This window comes from Narcine bancroftii, chromosome 4 (genome assembly GCF_036971445.1).
Source record: "Narcine bancroftii isolate sNarBan1 chromosome 4, sNarBan1.hap1, whole genome shotgun sequence".
NCBI classification, from domain to species: Eukaryota; Metazoa; Chordata; class Chondrichthyes; order Torpediniformes; family Narcinidae; genus Narcine; species Narcine bancroftii.
Genome location: NC_091472.1, coordinates 302,639,623 through 302,662,456, shown reverse-complemented (window position 1 = coordinate 302,662,456; position 22,834 = coordinate 302,639,623). Strand labels below are relative to the sequence as shown.

The window sequence follows — 22,834 nt, the reverse complement described above, 5'->3', positions numbered from 1 at the left end:
TCAAAGATATATTGCTATGAACCTGTTCAAAACGTGGATGCCTTCTCTAAAAAGCCCAAAGATAAACATTTAACTAACCAGTAATATACCTTCCAACAGCATTTCCTTGAGCAATTTTTTAAATCAAAAATGTTAATAAAATAATGGCACTTGGAAGACATTTTTATTGTATTGAAGTAAATAAAGTTCATAAAGGCATTTTTTTTTTAAAAAGCACACATAAGAGACTTTAGATGCTGTAATGTAGAGAAAAGCACAAACTGCTGAAGGAATCCACAAGTCGGGGCAGAATCCGTAGAGGCAAAGGTTTGAGGTTCAGGGACTCAGCTGTCCATTTGGTCCCACAGATGGTGTCCGGTCCATTGAGTTCCCCCAGCTGCTTAAACTTTGCTTTATTATCTGCCACATTCAGCTTCAATCCTGTTGTAATGACAATATTTGTTCTCAGCCTTTTTCAAGGTGCTTCCAAATCCGTTATATTTTGGATTTGCTCATTTCTGTTGTTGATGGCGGAACATGTGGGGCTTGTAAACCAACCGACTGAATCTGGCCCACCTTTTCCATAATGACCATCAAATACCTGCCAGTGCTGATCCTGTGTGATGCGTTATCGAGCAGAAAACCAGACACAAAACATAAAGTTTGTTCATCAGGCTTTATTCCACACAAACTTCTACAGAGCTGGCTGTGAGAGCAGCTGTGCTGGCTCTGAGACTGACCTCGAGGGGGCCAGATGTAGCTTATATCCCGGAGGGTAATTGGCAGTCGACCGGGTTGGGCTTGGTCCATTCAGGTTGGCTGATTGACAGCTGGCCAGGTGTTGCCTTGTCTTCCAATGCTCTTCCTGCAGCTGCACAGGTTTCCCCCTGCAGTCGGCTAGTGGTGTATCACCACAATCTTTTTATCAGCATTGGGTTAACAACAGTTCATATAGTTACTGGTGATTCAAATAGTAGTTGACGTACTTGAATGTTGTGAGATTATCTATTTTCACCAGACTTCCTGGCAGTGTATTCCAGGTTCCACCCACCCCCTAGTTTGAAAAAAAAAGTCTTCCTTTGATCTATGTACAGTGCCCTCCATAATATTTGGGACAAAAAAAACTTTTATCATTTACTTTCCTCCTGTACTCCACAGTTTTAAATGTATAATCAAACAATTTGTGAGATTAAAGTGCACATTCCAAATTTTATTCAGCGTTATTTGTTTATATTTTGGTTTGATCACGTAGAAGTTAGAGCACCTTTTATACATAGTACCCCCATTTCATGGCACCATAATGTTTGGGACAGGTGTTTGATTACTCAGGTATGTTTAATTGCTTCATTAGTGCAAGAGAGTCAGACTTGCTTCTAAGCTTTTGATCACCTTTAGAATCTGAAGTGGCCAATTTTCAACATGAGGACCAGAGTTGTGTCAAAGAAGCCATTATGAGGCTGAAAAACAGAAATAAAACAGGAAGAGACAACACGCAAACCTTAGGATCACCAAAATTAACTGTTTAGAACATCATTAAGAAGAGAGAATGTATTGCTGAGCTCAGTAATCACAAAGGGACTGGTATTCCAAGGAAGATCTTCACTGCTGGTGACAGAAGAATCCTCATCATAATGAAGAAAAATCTCCAAACTCCTGTCCAACAGATCAGAAACACTCTTCAGGAGGCAGGTCTGGTTTGTCAATGACAACTGTCCACTGAAGACTTCATGAACAGAAATACAGAAACTACACTTCAGGATGCAAACCATTGGATAGGATTGCCAGATTTGCCAAGAAATATTTAAAAGAGCCTGCAGAATTCTGAAAAAAGGTCTTGTGGACAGATGAGATCAAGATGAACCTGTATCAGAGTGATGGCAAGAGCAAAGTGTGGAGGCATAAAGGAACTGCCCAAGATCCAAAGCATACCACCTCATCTGTGAAATGTGGTGGGGGTGTTATAGCCTGGGCATGTATGACTGCCACAGGTACTGGTGCATTTATCTTCATTGATGATGTAACTGCAGATGGCAGTAGCAAAATTAATTTTGAGGTGCATAGAAACATCTGCTCAAGTTTGAGCTTCATCCTTGTGGTGCACTGTTAGCCAGAATCAGACACACACAAGGTAAAAACTGTACAACAGATTTTAATCCACAAAGATTTCCACAGAGCCAGGCTGGCCATAGCTGCAGCAACTCTGAGTGGGACCTCGGGAGGCCGGCGCAGGCTTATATCCCGGAGGGTGATTGACACCCGACCAGGTGGGGCTTGATCCATTCAGGCTGACTGATTGACAGCCGGACAGGTGTTGTCCTGTCCCCTTACACTCCTGTAGGTACAGAGGTTGTCTCCTACAGTAGGCCGGTGGTGTACCACCACATTCGTACAGCAGGGCAATTATCCCAAACATACTGTTAAAGTAATAAATTAGTTTTTCGAAACTAAAAACTGGAAAATTCTTGAATGACCAAGTCAGTCACCCAGTCTAAATCCAATTGAGCATGTCTTTCATCTGCTGAAGAGAAAAATTAAGGGGACAACCCCTCGAAACAAGCTGGAGTTGAAGATGGCTGTAGAAGTGGCCTGGCAGAGCATCACCAGAGAAGACACTCAATGCCTGGTGATGTCTATGAATCACAGACTTCAGGCAGGCATGTAAGGGATAGGAAACAAAGTACTAAACATGACGACTTTAATATACATACCATTGGTAGGTCCCAAATATTGTGGTGTCCTGAAATGAGGGGACTATGTATTGCTGTAATTTCTACATGGTCAAACCAAAATGTCCACAAATAATGTTGAATAAAATCTGGAATATGCACTTTAATCACACGTTTATTGATTGATGATAAATTTTAAACGGGGGAAAATAAAGGAAAAATATGCCTTTATCCCGAGCATTATGGAAGGCATTGTATCTCTTATTCTAAGCTGGTATCCTCATGTTTTGAACACTTATCCATCAGGGAAATGTTTTCTATTACCTGCACTAAGGTCCTCATAATGTTGTCTATTCTTTACACTTCACCTCAACTCTTTCCAAATTCTATCACCGCACAGTTTCTAATGTCTGCCAGTATTACTGCTTTGGTTGTTCTGCAAGGTAATGAATTACCAGTAGATTGAAGAGAAGCTCTGCCCATGCCTGGCCCTGATGGCTTTCTGACAATTCATGTCTTCAGAACACCTTTTACCTATATTGTCTAATCAAGCACTTTGATAAGCGATGGAAATGTATTTCAAATAAAAACAGGTTATTGAAAATCTAATAATTAAAATAAGGATTTTCATATATTAATTAGGATATAAAGTATATAAATGTTTAAAAGCATAAATTAAAAGCAAAGGAAACATATCATTAAAATGATAATGAATGATTATAATACCTTCACTGAATTAATTTTTTTTTAATTTAGACATCCAGCCCAGCAGAATTCCTGTCAGAAAATAGAGGCCTTGAACCAAGGCCAGTTATATCATTGGACTCATAATTTAAAAAAATCAGGTTTTGAGCAGGGAGCTAGCTGGGAGGAGAAGTTAGAGGAGAGGAGGTAGCTTTGTGTTCCTTCCTCTACTTGCTCTTCTTACCTAAGGAATTACCAACAGGCTTCATGTGATGGGGAGGTCAAGGGAATTTCCAATGGATGGAAATTCAACATGTGGCACAGGATAAAAATCTCTGACCAAATAGGCTTTCTTTCGTGCTCTCCAGGAGGCAACGATTAAGGATCACTTTTTTTTTACTGTCTCCTTTTGTGTCTGTGGAGAGAATGCAAGCCTTAGCAGGACACTTTAAATTCTATCTGAATGTGACGGTTAATATTTCTGAATTCACTAATGATCCAGTTCGACTTGCTGCTAGCACTAATTTCACTGTATAATGAGCTAATGAGAAGTGTGTACATCAAGACAAAAATTTGCATCTCAGAATTTACTTTCTCTCAATCCCTGCTTTGTCTTCACTTGGCTTCTGTCCAAATTAGGCTTGAAATTGTTCATCGTTTCAAATTCTTCATATTTATCACTGGGCAAGGTCATTGCAGGGCAGTGATTACGTGACTTTTAAATGTATGTCTCACGGTCAGATTAATATGAATGGAAATTTCTCATTTTGTATAGAATCTTGGCTTAAACAGAATTTATATCAAGTCCATGTCAACTGCATTTTAAATATTTTTAAATAGTTACAAATGCATTAAAGCCTTAATAACCTGCTATTTGATTCTTGGGAAATTCTGACGATCAGCTTTTGTCTCATCGATTAATGTTCATTGCACTTGCCATCCACCAGTTTGCAGCTGGTTACTGAAACACCCAACCACTCAGCTGGATCCCAGACCCTTTCTCCCCACCACCCATTGGCTGGAGCTCCAGTTACCCTGCTTCCAATTCACTCTCTGACAGCCCAGTTTGTGCACCTTGACTGTTTGCTGGGGCTCCAGTTTCCACTTTTCCTGCCCACATAGGAGCTCCAGTTTCCTGCTCTTCCCATCCATTTACCAGGCTCCCAGATCCTGCTCTTCCCATCTACTCACCAGTGCTTCAGTTCCTATTGCTTCTGTCCACTCAGAAGGGCCACAGTTCTTGCTCTTCCCATCCATTTTCAAGGGCTCCAATTCCTGCTCTTCCCATCCATTTGTCAGGGTCCCACTTCCTGCTGTTTCTGTCTGTTACTGAGGCCCTCGTTCTGTCTCTTCCCTTCCTCTCTCTGGGAGCCTGGTTCCCCCAACTTACTGTCTGCTTGCTGGAGCACCATTTCTTGTGCTCCCTTTAAACATACTGGAACTATTACATTTTATCATGTGACAACTTTTTTAAAAAATTGGAAATGCGGTGGAATAGTAATTAAATATTTTTATATAAATATATTAATCAAATAATCTATAAAATCTGTTAGTTCAGTGCCTGAGTCCCAAGTGTGAGTTTTATTGTAAATTCTGAATAGAAAATGAATGGAAATAATCCTTTTATTTAAGGATTTATTGTAAATCCTTAATAAATGGATTTCTATTAAATCCTTGATAGAAAAGTCACAGCGACTTTGTGACTGCCAAGAACTCCATTGTGAAAATGTCTTCTTGTTCCACAAATTGAAGAATAAATCAGTCCTCTACTTATTGCTCTATGTGGGCTGCAGTGACCATTCTTTGTGATTTTGATTTTGAATCGAAAGGCACCAGATATTGTTTTCTGTACTGAGATAAGTTACAATCGGTAAATATTGTAATTACCTCCATTAGCTATTGAGAGAAAAATGCAGTTCATCTGGATGTATTTTAGATCATAATTTGTGTGGTAGGGATAAGATGTTATTTTTTTTTAAATAGATTGTTCACATGCCGGGGAAGATTGAAAATTTACATAGAAGAAGCTGTTAATCGTGATAATGTGGAAAATACTCTATGAAAATATTCTTATTTTACTTTTTCTAATTTAAAAATTTAACAACTAAAAATAAAATTCAGTTGTAAATTAAGCTCCTAGCAAAAATTTGAACAAGCATCAATTAAAATATATTAAATGGCATCCAGGATTCCAGTTCCAATGACTGAAGATTTCAATATCATTGCTTGGCCATCGGATGACATAACAATTGCAGCCAGGAACAACAAAGGCTTCGCCAAGTGATAAAAATGTCCATTGGAAATGTTACCATTGTTTTTAAACTGTGAACAGTGGCCATTCTTGATTGGTCCCCAACTCCGAGGAATAAAGTGGGTCAAGAACAGATACGGCAGCGATATGGAAGTCATCAATTTGAGTCAAAAATGGTGAGCTGAAGCTACTAAATGTGCAAACAGAGTGGATGGAGAGAAAAAAAATTGAAAATAGTGAATATAGAGGTACCAGGTGGGTCAGATGACAGAAGTGTGTGTAGGTGAACAGTTTGGATCGAATGATCATAATGTCATTGGTTTCAAGTTAATTATGGATAAGGATAGGTCTGGTCCTCGAGTTGAAGTTCTAAATTGGAGAAAGGCCTATTTTGTGGAAATGAGAAAGGATCTAGGAAGAGTGGATTTGAATAAGTTGTTTACTGGCAAGGATATGTCCAGTAAGTGGAAGGCCTTCAAAAGCGAGATTTTGAGGGTTCAGAGTTTGCATGTTCCTACCAGGATTAAAAGCAAAGATAACAGGAATAGGGAACCTTGGGTTTCAAGGGATATTGGTGATCTGGTTAAGAAGAAGAAAGAGGTGTGTAACAGGTATAGGCAACAAGGAACAAATGAGGTATTTGTAGAGTATAGAAAATGTAAGAAAATCAGGAAGGCAAAAAGGAGACATGAAGTTATTTTGGCATTTAATGTAAAGGTAATTCCAAAGGGTTTCTACACGTATATTAAATGTAAAAGGATAGTAAGGAATAAAATTGGTCCCCATAGGATCAGAGTTGTCAACTATGTGTGGAGGCTCACGAAATGGGGGAGCTCTTAAAGAGATTTTTTTACATCAGTATTTACTCAGGAAACTGGCCTAGTGTATAAGGAAGAAAGAGAAACAAATAGAAGTGTCATGGAACATATGGAGATTAAGAAGAAGGAGGTGCTTGCTGCCTTACAGCAAATAAAGGTGGACAAATCCCCTGGGCTAGATATGATAATCCCTCGGATTTTGAGGGAGACTAGTGTAGAAATTACAGTGGCCCTGGGAGATATATTCAAAATGTCCTTAGCCATAGGTGATATGCCAAAAGGTTGGAGGGTAGCTCATGTTGTCCTGTTGTTTAAAAAAGGCTCCAAAAGTAAACCAGGAAATTATAGGCCAGTGAGCCTGATGTCAGTAAATTATTAAAAGGAGTTCTGAGAGACAGGATATATAAGTATTTGGACAGCCACGGGCTAATTAAAGACAGTCACCATGGCTTTGTATGTGGTAGCTATTGTTAAATAAATCTTGTAAAGTTTTTTGAGAAAATTACCAAGAAGGTAGATGGATGTTGTCTACAGGACTTTAGTAAGGCCTTTGACAACCTCCTACATGGAAGGTTAGTTCAGAAGGTTAAGACACTAGGTACCCATGGAGAGGTTGTAAAATGGATTAGAAATTGGCTGTGTGGGAGAAAACAGAGAGTGGTAGTGGATGATTGCTTCTCAGATGGGAGGCCTGTGACAAGTGGTGTTCCTCAGGGATCGGTGTTGTTTGTTGTCTATATCAATGATCTGGATGATAATCTGGTAAACTGGATCAGCAAGTTTGCTGATGACACAAAGATAGGAGACATTGTGGACAGTGAGGAAGATTTTCAAAGCTTGCAGAGGCTTCTGGATCAACTGGCAGATGGAGTTTAAGGCAGTCAAGTGTGAGATGTTGCATTTTGAAGAGCAAACCAAGGTAGGACATACATGGTAGATGATAGGCATTGAGGAGAGCAGAGAAGCAGAGAGATCTGGGAATACAGATACATTGTTCCCTGAAGATGGCATCACAAGTGGACAGTGTTGTAAAAAAAGCTTTTGGCATCTTGGCCTTTATAAATCAAAGTATTGAGTATAGACATTGGAATGTTATGTTGAAGCTGTTTAAGATATTGGTGAGGCCAAATTTGGAATATTTTGTGTAATTTTGGACACCCAATTACAGGAAGAATATCAACAAGTTTAGAAGAGTGCAGAGAAGATTTATTAAGATGTTGCCAGGTCTTCAGGAGCTGAGTTACAGGGAAAGATTAAACAGACTGGGATATTATTCCTTGCAGTGAAGAAGAATGAAGGGAGATTTGATAAAGTTTTACAAGAGGTATAGACAGAGTGGATGAGAGTAGGCTTTTTATTAGGGGAGATAAATACAAGAGGACATGGCTTTAGGGTGAAAGGGGAAAGATTTAGGGGAACATGAGGAGGAACTTCTTCACTCAGAGAGTGGTGGGAGTTTGGAATGTGCTGCCATCTGGTGTGGTGAATGAGGATTTGATCTTAAGTTTTAAGAATAAATTGGATAGATACATGGATGGGAGAGGTCTGGAGGGTTATGGAATGAGAGCAGGTCAGTGGGACTAGCAGAATAATGGTTGGCGCAGACTAGAAGGGTTGAATGGCTTGTTTTCTGTGCTGTCACATTCTAGTTTTATGATTCTAAAAGCAACAATCATAGAAAAGAATTTCTATTTGCATTGAACTGGTTTTGTAATGCTTTCACACACAGAAACATCTTTTGCTGCCCTTATAATGGCACTGACGTTGATTTTAGCTTTCAAGGAAGAAAGTGTTTTGGTAGGAAGGTAAAGATCAATTTTGCCTGGAGCTGAAGGGTTTACAGGTCGCCTCTCAGATATGATGGAAGAAAACAGCATGAAGACCTTTCTGTGATGTGCACTTTGCCATTTCAAAGGTTGAAAATTTTATCTGTTGCAGGTTTTTTTGGTATCTTAGGGATTTCAGTGATGTAGCAAAATAAAGAAATCATGGTGTGGTAGCTGTAGGAAATCTCTCTGGACAAAAAGTGCTCCAATGAAACCCTAAGGTTTTTAAATATGTCCCTATAAAAGCTAATGGGATACTTTCAGGAGAAAAGAGAAGTAATTCTTCAGATGAATAGTAGATGGTTGCTTTCACTGAAACAAAACACTCACAAGAGAGGTTCTGATGCACCACCAGCAGAGATCTAAAATATCGTGTAGAAGAACAGACATTTCCTCTGCTACCTTCAGGCATGGCAAAGCATGGCATTTGCTGGAAGTGAATTGGGGAGAAATTAGTGAAGCTGGTGTGTCAGAGAGGAACAGAGCAGATGTTTTTTTGGGGATTGGGAAGGAATTTGGCCAACATTTTGGAGGAAAGAGGATGTTGAGGATGGCGGCCTGGTGAGGCAGATGATGTGTGGGAGGATTTTAATGGAACCGTGGATAATGATGAAATATGATAGCTCCTTAGAGCTCATGTAGGGTGGAGCCATTAACCCTGTAGCATACCTCAAACCTCAACGTAAACACTGGCTTCGATGTTCTCCTGCGCCTCAAATTTGCCGCAGACATTTGTGCATGTAATATTGTTGCTTGCACATGATGGAAATCCCTCTAATCCTTCCATATTTGCATGTCTTTCCAGGCCCCTTAACATCACTACCCCAGCACCCTGTTCCAGGCACCTACAACTCTGTGGGGGTGGGGGGGACACAACTTGAACCACATGACTCCTTTAAACTCCCCTCCCCCAGGGGTGCAGTGCTGCTGGAGCTCACCGGAGCACAGCTCTGGCACCTCATGGCGCGGCTTCGTCACCTACTCGTCGCCATTTTTGGTGAGCACTGGCACCTAGAAAATTAGCACTGCACCCTTGCGCTTCCCCCCCCCCACCCCACACCTACTTCAAACACACACCTTCCAGTTCGTGACATATTTCCCCCAGGAAGATTTTCTGACTGTCTACCTTATTTGTGTCTCTCATAATTTCATAAACTTCTATCAGGTCTCCCTCTGATGCTCCAGAAATAAAAACAACTCATTTAACTCCAACCTCTTCCCATTGCTCAGAACAAAATGCTTCCTGGATTTAAAAGTAAATATCTTCTGCACCCTATCCAAAGTTTCCATATCCTTCCCGTGGGTGACTAGAATTGCACACAGCCCTCCAGTGTGGCCTAAACAAAGTTTTCTACAGAAGCCTTCTTTATCACTCCATCTACCTGCAATGCTACTTTGAATTAGTATAAACCTGGATCCTCAGATCCATCTGTACATCGATGCTTTTGAGTCTTACTGTTAACTGCATACATTCCTTTTACATTTGACCTTCCGAAATGCAACACCTGAAACTTGCTTGGATTAAACTCCATCTGCCATTTGTCTGCTGATATCTGTAACTGATCAATATTCTTTGATAGCCCTCTACACAGTCCACAACTGCACCAATCTTTGTGCCATTTGCAAAATAATGACCCATCCACCTACTTTTTCATGCAAATCATACAATATACATATATATATTACAACAACAGGTCCCATCACTGATCATTGAGGAACATCACTGGTTATGGCCAAAATAGCCCACTTCCACTACTACTCTCTTTGTCTTCTATGGGCAAGCTAATTCCAGGTCCAAATTCACTATATCCATCTTCTGATTCATTCTAGCACAAGGGACCTTGTCAAATAAAATGGTGGCACTGTCAGATTCGCTGTAACAGCAACACTGTCTCTGGTGTGGACACAGGAGAGCAGTGAAACGAGGCACAGTGCTGCTCCACAGAGTCCCACCACTTGGTCCGAATGCTGGCACCTCAGTACAGGCTTTAAATGGCCCATTAAAAGAGCCAACGGTGTATTTTTAAAGTCATACAACCACGGAGTATATGGCCAAGATTGTGGCCCTTTGTTGGGCAGGGTACCTCAAGGGATGCCGACTCTGGAGAGGAGGGTACCAGCAAAGGGGGAGAAAGAGAAGCCTATGAGACGACCACGGTAGCAGACCAGCAGGGGCTCAGCGAATGAGGCTGAGGGCAGTTGGCGACTTGCATTCGAAGGACTCACATAAGCTGTGGGCTGCTGAATTGTGATCGAAGGACCAACATAGTCTGTACCGGAACCGGGATTCCAGAGGGTGCTGAAGACAAGAAGGACTTCTGAAGGGCCTTGGATGCTGAAGGCTTCCTTTTGCACTTTGCTCTGCCAAAAACTAGTTGGTCTTTCAGCACATTCCAAGCTGCAGGAGTGCATGCTTAGGGTTGGCACTGAGGCTCAGCCAATACGAGGGCTTTGTGGGGAAGTCCAGAGGTCTTCTGTCACTGAGCATGGAAGGGGGAGGAGTAATAACAAGGAGCCACAGCAATGGGAGTGGTGTAAATTGAAATGAATGTAACAAGGTACAGTGATGGAAATGTATCGATATGAAACTAAGGGTGGGAAGAGACATTGAACAGTTTTCTTTATGTAAAAAAAATTGTCAATAGTCTACTCTAGAATTTTTTTTTAAGTCCTTGAACTTCCAGCTCGTCTAGATGTTGGTGAGGGAATGCTGCTCACTGGCACATTCCAGGCTGGAGGATCATGTGCTGAGGGGCACAGCCAACATGAGGACACTGTGCGGAGGACCACAGTCCAGCATCCACCCATCACCGGACATCAAGTGGCTGTGCCCAAGGGGGGGTCCTTCAGATAATAGAGGGGGGAGTAACGACCAGGTACCACAGTGGTGGCAATGGTGTAGAGAAGGGTGTAACGACGTACAGTGATGGAAACATATGGATATGACACTAAGAATGTGAAAGGACTTTGAACACTTTTCCTTTGTTAATAATTTATTGTGAATAAAGTTAATTCCTGGATTAAAAAATATATCTTTACCTCCTATGGATGCTGCAAGACCAGCATTTTTTGTGTATTTTCCACATATATCGCTTCATGTCCTGTGGACTTATCTACCTTTTCCACCATTTCTTTCTTGAACTCAAAATGCCCCAACACATTTGCATTCTCCACACTTTTCTCACCATCCTCCATGTCCTTCTTGGTGAATAATGATTTTAAAAAGTACTTATTTAGTATTTCTCCCACTTCTTCTGACTCTAAGCACGAAATACCTTGGGATTCTCTTTAATCCAATTCACCAAGGACATTCCATGGCCTGTTGTGCCCTTCCTAAAGCCCAGCTTGAGTTCTTTCCTGCAATCTTTATACTCCTCAAGGCCCGTTTGCTTCACGTAAATGTCCTGTCTTACTAATTCTGACAGTATTATGAATGCTTAATAACTGTGGATAAATAGTCCATTGTCTAAAGTCTATCTCTTTCTATTGAGGCTTTGTTTAAAGATAAACAAACACTATTTGGTTAATTTGCACAGTTAACTTATTGTTAAGATCACTGCAGTTATCGGAAATCTTCGGTTGTCAATTTTGTTATTCATTTAATAGGTACATGGATATTATAGAACAAGCACTTAGTGTGGGAGTTGCTGTTTTAATAGAAAACACAGAAGAAGTGATGATTGATCCTGTGTAAGACCCTGTTCGTGGAAGGCACATTAAAGGTAGTTTTATATTTTAATCTATCTTTAATAAATGTGTCTGCAATTTATGTTTGGATAAAATGCAAGCACAGAAATGTAATTTTTAAAGGTCAGTTTAAGTGGGAGATAAAGAATGTCCATCCCATCCCAGTTTCCCTTTGATTTTACACACCAAACTGGCCAATTCTCGTTATAAAAAGACTATTCTGATTAACTTCACCCGTGATGACTTGCAAGCTCAGATACTTGCGGAGGTGGTGAACTTTAAATGACCCATACTGGAGCAATGAAGGTAATTCACTTCTTGCTTCCCTCTGGAACACCATTCAATAACATAATTATAGAAAATACGAAGATGCTTAGAATGTGAGGCAGGATTTGTTTCGAGGGAACCATTAACAACAGGATTCTGTTTTTGTACAATGGCTAACCGATACAGAGTAAGAATGGAGCATTTTCTTTGGATCTTTCAATTTCAAGTTCATAATAAATATTTTTTTTAAATCCAATTTATTTATTCTTTCCAGCTTGTTTCATTCTTATTTTGAATTATTTTCCCTCATTTTGTCCAAGAAAAAAATCTTTCTTCTTCTTCTTCTTTGGCTTGGCTTCGCGGACGAAGATTTATGGAGGGAGTAAAAGTCCACGTCAGCTGCAGGCTCGTTTGTGGCTGACAAGTCCGATGCGGGACAGGCAGACACGGTTGCAGCGGCTGCAGGGGAAAATTGGTTGGTTGGGGTTGGGTGTTGGGTTTTTCCTCCTTTGCCTTTTGTCAGTGAGGTGGGCTCTGCGGTCTTCTTCAAAGGAGGTTGCTGCCCGCCAAACTGTGAGGCGCCAAGATGCACGGTTTGAGGCGTTATCAGCCCACTGGCGGTGGTCAATGTGGCAGGCACCAAGAGATTTCTTTAGGCAGTCCTTGTACCTTTTCTTTGGTGCACCTCTGTCACGGTGGCCAGTGGAGAGCTTGCCATATAACACGAACTTGGGAAGGCGATGGTCCTCCATTCTGGAGACGTGACCCATCCAGCGCAGCTGGATCTTCAGCAGCGTGGACTCGATGCTGTCGACCTCTGCCATCTCGAGTACTTCGATGTTAGGGATGAAAGCGCTCCAATGAATGTTGAGGATGGAGCGGAGACAACGCTGGTGGAAGCGTTCTAGGAGCCGTAGGTGATGCCGGTAGAGGACCCATGATTCGGAGCCGAACAGGAGTGTGGGTATGACAACGGCTCTGTATACGCTTATCTTTGTGAGGTTTTTCAGTTGGTTGTTTTTCCAGACTCTTTTGTGTAGTCTTCCAAAGGCGCTATTTGCCTTGGCGAGTCTGTTGTCTATCTCATTGTCGATCCTTGCATCTGATGCAGAGAACAAAACAAAGGACTCTACATCACCTTTGTTGACCTAACCAAAGCCTTCGACACCGTGAGCAGGAAAGGGCTTTGGCAAATACTAGAGCGCATCGGATGTCCCCCAAAGTTCCTCAACATGATTATCCAATTGCACGAAAACCAACAAGGTCGGGTCAGATACAGCAATGAGCTCTCTGAACCCTTCTCCATTAACAATGGCGTGAAGCAAGGCTGTGTTCTCGCACCAACCCTCTTTTCAATCTTCAGCATGATGCTGAACCAAGCCATGAAAGACCCCAACAATGAAGACGCTGTTTACATCCGGTACCGCACGGATGGCAGTCTCTTCAATCTGAGGCGCCTGCAAGCTCACACGAAGACACAAGAGAAACTTGTCCGTGAACTACTCTTTGCAGACGATGCCACTTTAGTTGCCCATTCAGAGCCAGCTCTTCAGCGCTTGACGTCCTGCTTTGCGGAAACTGCCAAAATGTTTGGCCTGGAAGTCAGCCTGAAGAAAACTGAGGTCCTCCATCAGCCAGCTCCCCACCATGACTACCAGCCCCCCCACATCTCCATCGGGCACACAAAACTCAAAACGGTCAACCAGTTTACCTATCTCGGCTGCACCAAGAAAAAAATACTGTCAGAATAAATAGACAAGACTAATGGCTTAAAACATGTTAGAGCTGAACCAAAACAGTGCAATCTATCACATAGTTGAGAGAATGATCACAGATTATGATATTTTAAATGCATTGTAGATTTTGTCTCGAGGGAGATGTTTGGGTCTATTTTGCTTGAGTTTATTTTTGTAGAACGTAATATTTCAAAATAAGATAAAATTGTTTAAGTGAAATTGTAAGTCAACTAGTGGATTGGAATTGTGAAATGGTCCAATAAATTTGGATAAGGTCTTTGGTCAATATTCTCCAGTTGCACTTGAAAGGTACATTCCATGTTGCTTCCATTTTTTGTGATTAGTAAAATCGCATCATAAACTGAAGTCGCTTGTCTACAATGGGGAGTTCCCTCAGTGGGCTCCACCACATGCATTTGCAAGCTTTTCTTAGAAAACAAATTGGAAAACTTCAATAATCTGACACCTTTGTGACTTTGCAATGCAGGACCATATTTTCTAGTCTACTGGATGTTACTCCTGTTATTACCTAAACATTTGTATTTCGTTTTTTTACATGTTTTGCAATGGGGAAAAATATTCTAGCAAATCCTGTGCACTGAAAGGGTATCAAAAATATAATCTATGGGGGGCGTGGCAAAATGGCGTAGAATCTAGACGTGCAATCTTGACCCCTCTGTCCAGCCTTTTAAATACCCATTTTTTTAACCCTTTGTGTTCAAGTTTAAACATTTTAAATTTTAGTTTAAAGTATTAAGGAATTATTATGGCCACTATTGGTAAAAAGACTAAACCTCAAGTTCAAAAGAAGATACATTTTCGAAGTGCTGAAGATCTGGGGCCTAGACAACTTGAAACAGCCCCAGGCTCAATTTCTTCATTGCCTAAATCCCCAAGATCACCTGTGGGGGGCTGGAAAAAAAACCTATTACTCACCAAGTGAAGAATGGTGCTGGAATTACCCGTTCTCCGGAAGAAGGTGCGTGTTCCAAAGAAGTGGACCCCGATTTGGAAAGCCTTTCGATTTCATTGGCGCGAGCACGCAGGAAGATGACTCCATTGTTGGAAATGCATCAGGCAGCATTTCAATCTGAAGAAACTGTTTTTCTTCGCGAATTGATGAAAATATAATCTATAAATTCCATTTTATGGAGCAAGCACTGTGGACCTAGCTCCAGGCACAAATCTATGATATTCTGACCTCCAATGTTCCTGACCCCAACCCTGGTGCCGGATGGCCCGAACTCTGGACCCCAAGCTTCAGATCCACACCCTACTTGTCCTCCAAATGAATGATGCTGATTTCACAAACCAGTGGAGGATGTACAGAATTTACTGTAAAGAGACACGGGGAAATTCAACACTTCAAAAAGATTACAGGGACTTTGCTGCTCAGGTGAGGTGTGGTTTAAAACCATAACGAGACTTTATTCACAGTAAATTATTTACAATAGGAAAACTGTTCAAAGTCCCTTTGAACCCTTAGTTTCGAATCTATGTATTTCCATCATAGTACACTGTGACATTCATTTCTACTTAGTAGCATCGTCACTACTGTGGCACCTTGTTGTCACTCCCCTCTGTTTTAATTGAGGAGCTTCCCCTCAGTTGCCAACCCTCAATGCTCATTGATGGAAGGACTCTAGACTGTGGTCTTTCCCCACAGTGCCCTCCCCTTGGCTGCACCAAGCCTCAGTGGATCCTTCAGCATGTACTTCTGCAGCCTGCAATGTGCCAGTTGGAAGCATTCTCTCATTGACATCTGCATATGTTAAAAAGACCTATACAAAAAGGACGGGCTACACCTCAACACGAGGGGAACTAATATCCTAGTGGGCAGATTTGCTAAGATTGTTGGGGAGGGTTTAAACTAGTTTGATAGGGGGATGGGAACCAGAAGGAGAGGGCAGTGAATAAGGCAGAAGATACACAAGTAGATACACTGTGTTGCGTGATTATGCAAGCTAGGCAATTAATAGGGCAAAAGTGCAACTGTAAGATTAAGGGTTTAACTTGGGGAACTATGGAATTAAAATTGAAAAGTGTGATGAAATCAGCACAGCAGGACTTGTATTTAAATGCTTTCAGTATAAGAAATAAGGTTGATGATTTAGAAGTGCAGCTGGAAGTTGGCAGGTATGACAATGTGGACATCTCTGAGTCATGGCTGAAAGATGACCACAGCTGAGAACTAAATATCCGTCGATGCACAGTGTATCGGAAGGACAGGAAGGTAGGCAGAGGGGGTGGGAGTGGTTCTGCTGGTTAAAAATGGAATTAAATCTTTGGAGATAGGAGTCATTGGATCAGAAGATATAGAATCCTTATGAGCATAATTAAGAAATGGTCGGGGTAAAAAAAAACCCTGATGGGACCTGTATATGGGCCCCCAAACAGTAGCCAGGATTTGGCGTGCAAACTACAGAGGGAGACAGAGAAGGCGTGCAAAAATGCATTGCCATCACCTGGAAGTCCGATGCCCCCCTGCTCATCACTCGATGGACCACAGAGATGCACAACTGTGTGCCCATTGGAGAAAATGACATATAATTTAGGAAATAAGTATGATACTTTTGCCAAAATATGGCAACCTTAACTAGAACATTTTGGTTTGCAGCTAATAACAACAACCCACAGTTCAAAAAGCTAACAAAATGCATAAAGACACCTCAAGGAATGGAAGTAGATTAGAGAGACTGGCCGTATGCTGAAGTTTTTCTTTTAACTTTTTTTTCTGTTTGTTACTTTAATTGCTTTAGTTGTTTAATTTTCAAAGTTCTGGGTGAGGGAAGAAAATTGCAAGTAAGCTGACATAGTGTTTGTATCTGAGAGGTGAATTGTACTAAAAGAAAATGTAAATACGCTGAAAAGAATAGTTTTTTTTAAGATGTGATACCATGTTTGTTTTTGCAAAAATAAAATTTTCCAAAAAAAGAGAATGCATGCAAAAAGGACAATGTTATGGGGGAATTTCCATGCACTGGTTGATTGGGAAAACCAGCTGGGTGCTGGAGCACAAGAGAAGGAATTTATTGAAAGCCTTCAGGAGGATGGCTTCTTAGAACAGCTTGTGGCTAAGCTGACCAGGGAAATGGCAATTCTAGACTGAATATTTGTGTAATGAACTAGAGCACTGTTCATAAGGGTGCTGAAGGTAAGGGAGCCATGAGAGGGAGAAACTAAAATCAGTCGAATAAAGGGAACCACAAAGGTATGAAAGGAGGAACTAGCAAAAGTTAATTGGACTGGCACACTAGCAGGGAGGAAGGCAGAGCAGCAATAGCTGGGATTTCAGTGAGAAATAAGGGTAGATAAGTCTCCCAGACCAGAAAGAATACACCCTCAGGTTCTAAAAGAAGTAGCTATAGCAATTGTAGATGCATTGGTAATGATCTTCCAAGAATCAATAGATTCTGACATGGTTCCAAAGGACTGGTAAATTGCAAGGTTATTCCGCTATTTAAAAAGGAAGGGAGGCAGCAGAAAGAAAATTCTAGATCTGTTAGCCTAACATCAGTGGTTGCAAAGATGTTGGAGTCAATAATCAGGGTTGAGGTAACAGAGTACCTGGAGATGCATGGCAAGAAGCCAGGGTCAGTATGACTTTCTGAAGGGAAAATCTTGCCTGATAAACCTATTGCTATTTTTTTGAGGAAACCATAAGCTGGCAAGACAATGGCGATGCAGTCGATGTTGTATATTTAAACTTTCAAAAGGCCTTTGACAAAGTGCCACACGTGAGGCTCCTTCACAAGGTGAGAGCCCATGAAATTACAGGAACAATACTAGCGTGGGTAGACCATTGGCTGATCAGCAGGAAACAGAGACTGGAATTAAGGGATGATATTCTGGTTAGCTGACTGTTACCAGTGGTATTCTGCAGGGGTTGCTTTTAGGGACACTTATTTTTATGTTGTATACTAATGATTTGGATTCCTGAATAAATGGCTTTGTGGTTAAGTTTGCAGATTACACAAAAATAGATGTTGGGGCAGGTAGTGAGGAGGTAACAGATAGACTGCAAGAGAGACTTAGATAAATTAAGGGAATGGGCAAAGATGTGGCAAATGAAACACAATGTTGGAAAGTGTATGGTCTTGCACTTTGGTAGAAGGAATATAAGGGCCGACTATTATTTGGATGGGGTGAAAATTCAAAATTCAGTGGTGCAAAGGGACTTGGGAACCCTCGTGCAAGGTACCCTGAAGGTTAGCCTTCAGGTTGAGCTGGCAGTGAAGAAGGCGAATGCAATGCTTGCTGTCATTCATGTCAAGAGGAATAGGATATAAGATCAGAAATGTGATGTTGAGGCTTTATAAGGCACTGGGCAAGGCCTCACTCGGAGCAGGGGTACAGTTCTGAGTTCTTCATTTAAGAAATGATATTCTGGCATTGCAGAGGGTTCAGAGAAGATTCACAAGAATGATGCCTGGAATGAAGGGATTAGCATATAAAGAACATTTGACAGTTCTTGGACTGTACTCCATTGAGTTCAGAAGAATGAGGAGGGAACTTCATAGAGCATTTTGAATGTTGAAAGGTCTGCATAGAGTAGATGCAGCAAAGTTTTTCCCGTGGTAGGAAAGTCTAGTAAACGAGGGCATAACATCAAGATTGAAGGGTGCCCATTTAAAACAGAGAGGTAGAGGAATTTCTCTAACCAGAGAGTGGTGAACCTCTTGAATTTGTTACCACGGGTGATTGTGGAGGCCAGGTCGTTGGGTATATGTAACACAAATATTAATAGGTACCTGAATTGTCAGGGTATCAAAGCTTCGAGGGAGAAGGCATGGGAATGGAGCTGATTGCGGAATGGATCAGCTCATGTTGAAATGGCACAGTGGACTTGGCAGGCTGAATGGCCTTCCTCTGTTCCTATATCTTATGGTCTTATGGTTAATTTAGATTATTTACTATTAGCATTTTTTAATTATGGAAAGTTTTTAAATTAATAATGTAAAAAATTACCTTTTTAAATTACCAAACACTTATGAGACGCTTAAAGACATCCCCTTTCATTAAAGCTAAAAGAATAGCCATTGTGCAGCCCCATCTACAGGCAATTCTCCACTGAGTTTAGAGTTAGCACATATCCCTTTTCCATGCTGACCTCCAAAGTGACCCCAGAGACAGAGTGCAATACTTTAATACTTCAATACTTAACAAAGTCATACATGAAAATTGCAATGATCTAGGTTAATGATCATGTTCTTTTAACACGGTATTTTTAATAGGTAGTATTTGCAGCGTAGTTGTTGGTCATTTGGCAAAAAAGGTTTGTGCATGTGGTTTTGCTTTGCACTCATTACCCTTCATGCCTCAATGAGCCCTTTCAACCTTGTTTCTTTTATTCTTGCGTTCATGCAGTTTCTGTTACAGGCACACTCATGATCTAACGAGTCACTCAATAAAGAAATTTGTCCTAAATTCCAAAATTGATTTATTAACTAGGTTTTATATTTGGAGTTCAGGTTTTCCATAAGAAAATAAAATGTCATCTTTGTTAAATAAAATGGAAAATACTGCAGGTCAGGCAGCATCTGTAGAGAGCGTTCTAACAATGGGTCATCTTTCATTTTGTGGCTCTCTCTCGAGGTCAAGGATGCTGGATTTTGCTCCATTTCCCACAGAGCAAAGACACCTGTATGTGTATTTGTTTAACATGTACTTAATGTTAAAGTCCAAGAAGCACACGATACTTCACAAATCAATCAACTAACTCCAATGGCATGGAAACCACGACGATTGAAGCTGATGGATTTTTTGCAGCCTTCATCCGCCTTCACAGCCGTTGAGTTCAGAGTAAATTCACCTGCCTGTTCCACCGTTGAGGTCTTTGTTGGATTGTTTTTTGTCAGGGGCCTCACCCTTGACCTTACCATCGTGGGTGACCCTGTCAGAAACACAGCTCCAGAGGTCATCGCTTTTGGGATTTCAGGACCACACAAGCTTCTTCACCACGACAAGGTGACAATCCACAGATTTCCACCAATCTTTCATTTAAATTCACCAACCTGAAATATGAATTCCAGTATTTTCTGTTCTCACCTTTCATTTCCAGCATTGAGTTTTTTGCTTTCTGTTTGTCTTATTTATTACTTCTCTCATAACTTGTATTTGTGGATTACATTCCATTAAATGAATTCTAGTCATACACAGATGGAAAAGATTAATGTTATGCCCATGCCTACCAACTTAAAGTCTGTGAACTACAAAACGCACTTGGATATTGTATCTCCAATGAATCTAAAGGTTCAAGATCAGGGCTGGAAAGCTGCATCAATGGAAATGCTGTTGTATAACTTTCCACTAAGATGATCCAATATAAAACACAATAATAAGGTTCCAACCCAAAACATCGACCTACCATTTCTACCTAAGGATATTGCCTGACCTGCTGAGTTCCTTCAGCACCTCATTGTTTACTCAAGATTCCAGCATCTGCAGTTTTTGGTTTCTCACAATAATTTTTTTTTAAATGAGGCCTGAGCTAAATTCCATGCAGAATATACTGTCCAATGCAGTTAGCGGTTAGAAAAGGTTAGGAAAGGTTTGCTGAAGGCTATTTGGAAAAATAGTTTGAAAAATCCTTAGCAATGAGTGGCTTGAAAAACAGACACATTTTATTCAAGAGATGCTGTCCATAACTTCAGAGTGGCAATTTCAGAATTGTCATCCAGTGGGAGAAGCGGATAGTGGTGTTTCTCAGAGATCAGAGCTGGAATGACTAAAGAACGGTCATAGTTTACTTATAAAGCTTTAGACGCTAGAGTCAAGACTACAATTTCCACAACGGCTGATGGTACCAAACTTCGAGGTAGGCAGCCAAAGATTGATAGGAATGTGGAGCTCTCTAATTCAGGGAATGGTTCAAATGCATAAAGGGAGGCTGGATATCTATGTGAATTAAAAAAGAGACAGATGGTGAAATGTAGCCACCACCTACCTTCCACCAACCTCAAATTCATCCAAAGCATTGCCACCCAAGTCCTAATCCATATGAAAGCTCTGAAAAGTAGGTCAATCATGCTTTTCATGAAACTTGAAGAGGACCTTTAGTGAATCAACAATAATTTGGAATCCAGCTTACAAAGGCAAGAAGTTGAATACATACTGTAGTTCACTAATTGGGGTTCAGGTGACTTAGGATCTAGAGTGAAGTTAACATGGTTGAATATTTTATCATTTCTTCTGAAAATTATTACTACTTCCATAGATGTTTGTTGGAGGTCGAGCACAGCATTGTGGCAAGAAAAACTGAAGAAAAGTCTTGGGATGGTAATGAAATCTGACAACCATCTTCATTAAGGTTGGTATTGTTGTCAACCCATAGGTTAGTATCATGTAAGAATTCCATGGAGTGCATCACAGCCCCTGTCAGTAGATGGAATCAACAGCTTCCATGAGGTTGATGTGATTTGTATTGTTCCCTGTATTTATTTTTGAGTTGTTGTTTGGAGAAGAACATGTCCACTATGTCTCAGGATGATGGAATGCACAGAATAGGAAGCTGTTGTTTGGACCCAGTGGCAGACAGCAAAGATTACTCTCCTCTTCCCAAATATGACACTTGGTACTTTATAGTAGGAGCAAAGCCTTTCTTGCTGACAAGTAAGTCATGAGTGGAAATAAAGCTGGAAGATTTAGACTACTGTGAGATGGCACTGAGTGCTATCAATATCAAGGTCAGCGTTATAGTCGAAGAAGTATTTGAAGTGTTCTTTACAGCAGGTGACATTTTGTGTTAGTGATGCATTCACCTCAATTATTGATTATTTATGATTTGGTGTTTGTGAGATAGAACCCACAGGCATTATTGGTTGTCAGCATGTTGTTAAACATCCAGCTCTCTTTCCATTCACCAGCTGCTCTTGCGATATAGATTTTATGCTGAACTTTGGCCTTCAGTATCTATAAACTGATTTATTTTCAGGAAAATATGTTGCATACATAGAATTAGGCTTCAAGATCTGCAAAACAGAGGATCTCTCGCAACCTGCCTCTGTGGTATAACAATGAGTTCTGATAATATTGTTTAATAATGGAAAAAATTACGTATATTTTGCATGATAATTATAATTTTTTTATTAATAAGTGGCTGTTATATCGGAATATTTACATTTCAATTTATATTGATTAGATTTTAATATGTATATTTAACTTTTTCTTTAATATTCTTTCTTTTTTTTTTATGGCTCTCCTTAGGAGAGTTGGCTGAAGGGGGGAGTTCTTTTTTTAATATATATATATAAAAAACCGTTCATGTTCATGTTTAATTGCTGGATATGTCACATATTATTTGTTTTTTGAACGAATAAATAAAGTTTAAAAAAAACAATGAGTCCTGATGATAAAAAGTTTGCAAATCCCTGGAATATTTTTTGTAACTTGGAAGCCACCACAAAGTATTGATCTTGAAATTTATCTTCACAGTCTTCCAGTCATTGAAGATCAGAATTTACTGTCATGAACAAATTATGAAATCCTTTGTTTTGCGGCAGCGTCACAGAGCAAATATTCATATAAGCCACCTTACAACAATAAATAAAATGAGTGCACGAAAAATCAGAGTAAGGCAGAGCATTTAGTTCATTGATCATTCAGGAATCTGATGGCAGTGGGGAAGAAGCAGTCCTTGTGTTGCTGGCTGCTCATCTTCAGGCTACTGTATCTTTTTCCCAATGGTTGAGGAGTGAAGAGGGCATGGCCTAGGTGGTGAGGGTCCTTGAGGATAAAGGCTATTTTCTTAAGACGCCATCTTTTGTAGATGTTCTCGACGGAGTGAAGACTGGTGTCCGTGATGTTGTAGGCTGTGTTAACAACCTTCTGGAATTCTACTTGCCCTGAGCGTTGGCACCTCTATACCAAGCAGTGATGCAACCAGACAGAATGCTCTCCATAGTACACCCATAGCAGTTTT

General features: G+C 40.6%; 1 long non-coding RNA gene across 1 annotated transcript in view; it reads left to right on the top strand.

Moving 5' to 3' along the window:
• Nucleotides 1-5,602: 5,602 nt before the first annotated feature.
• LOC138760179 (uncharacterized) overlaps nt 5,603-22,834 on the top strand; it is a 30,538-nt gene continuing 13,306 nt past the window's right edge. The window contains exons 1-3 of the long non-coding RNA XR_011355488.1: nt 5,603-5,756; nt 11,831-11,946; nt 21,131-21,223. This is a non-coding gene — a long non-coding RNA (uncharacterized lncRNA). The remainder of the gene's footprint in view (nt 5,757-11,830; nt 11,947-21,130; nt 21,224-22,834) is intronic.